This window comes from Chironomus tepperi, unplaced genomic scaffold (assembly GCF_022539635.2).
Source record: "Chironomus tepperi strain 1889 unplaced genomic scaffold, CSIRO-AGI_Ctep_v1 contig_382, whole genome shotgun sequence".
Taxonomy (NCBI): domain Eukaryota; kingdom Metazoa; phylum Arthropoda; class Insecta; order Diptera; family Chironomidae; genus Chironomus; species Chironomus tepperi.
Window position 1 is genome coordinate 92,371 of NW_027226504.1, and position 1,548 is coordinate 93,918.

A 1,548-nucleotide genomic window follows, 5' to 3' on the forward strand; every position below is an offset into this window, starting at 1 on the left:
TCGAGAAACATTTTATCATTTCCCTTAAAAATATTTATCATCAATTCTGAAATATCTCCACATAAATAAAAATATTTAAAAAAATCATCGGATGTGATACAATAATTTCCTGTCATACTGAAGTAAGTATTTGTAAATTTCTAAAGCATCCGGAAATGATTTTGCATAATTTTCACTACATGGAATTAAAAGAAAGCTATTGGAAAGCATCCCAATTCAAATTGACAAATTTGTTTTTCTTAAAAGCATTTTTTGACATGTCTCGCGATGCGTAAGTGACAAATGTATGCCATAATAATTTAATGTTATCCATACCAAATCGAGAAACTTCACGAAATGAGTCAAAAATTTTATAATTTCATTTTCCGAATAAATTTGAACAGTTTTGTTTAAAATTTGAATAAAGCTCCTAATGTCATTTTCTATGAACTTAATACAGTGAAATATTCATGTATATTTCCTTTTGTTCTGAATGTTATATTTATGAGTAGTAAAATTCAAAAATAATTCGGACAAATTAATTTTTGGTGAGTTTTTTTCATCAATAGATTTTACTGCTGATTTTATGAGTTCCTTTAACTCATTTCCTTAGTCAAATTATTAGCAATGGAATTAAAAACATAATTTACGTCATCATTTTGCTTTAAATCGTCAACAATTAAATCATGAACAACATCGCTTAGTTTGACTTTTGTATCTTATTCGCTCAATAAAAGAACTCCTTTTTGATTTTTACCACGAATAAATCTTTCATATTCATCTTCACTTCAATGGTCTTACTTTACTTTTAAACAAATCACATTCAATTTCTCAATTTCTGTTTAGAGTATTTAAATTTTCCGTGTAAAAGGTTTCATCCTCATCTATTTGAAGTATTTTCTTTAAAACTTTTGGATCGCGTTTAAAGAAGTTCAAAAAAATGAGAAACTTTCAGTTTCATAAGTCAGTGACGTTAAAAAATTCTGATATTGTAAATAACTTTGAAATTCGTCTTTTAAATGGTTTTGAATTTTCAGAATTTTTTTTTTGAATGTAGGAATTTATAAAATTTGAATGTTAGTACGATTTAAATATTTAAACATAAAAATTCTTAACACCTTCCAAAGGCTCATCGTCTGCAATATAAATATTTTCTATAAAATATTGTGCTCAAAAAATTCAACAAAAGTTGTGTGGCAAAATAATATTGTTTTTGTCATTAATGTCAAAATTCCCATCCGAGAGATTTCGTCGTTGGTACAGATCAATTATCTTTAGTTTTGATCAAAATCCTATCTAATATGGATGATAACATCCTAAGTGCATGCAACTGATAATGTTTTATGATATCAAAAGTTCTGTGATCAGTGAACTATAAAATTTTAAAGCAAAATCACTCTTATTTTCCAATATTTTCTTTTTCAAAATGATAAATTTCGAAATATTTTCTGACTCATAAATAACTTCACATTTGCAATTAACTCTGTAAATTCCTAAATTAAAGGTGTGTCAAAACTTTTTTTTGATTGTTGATTTTACAATTTTATGGACACGATATATTTGGAATTT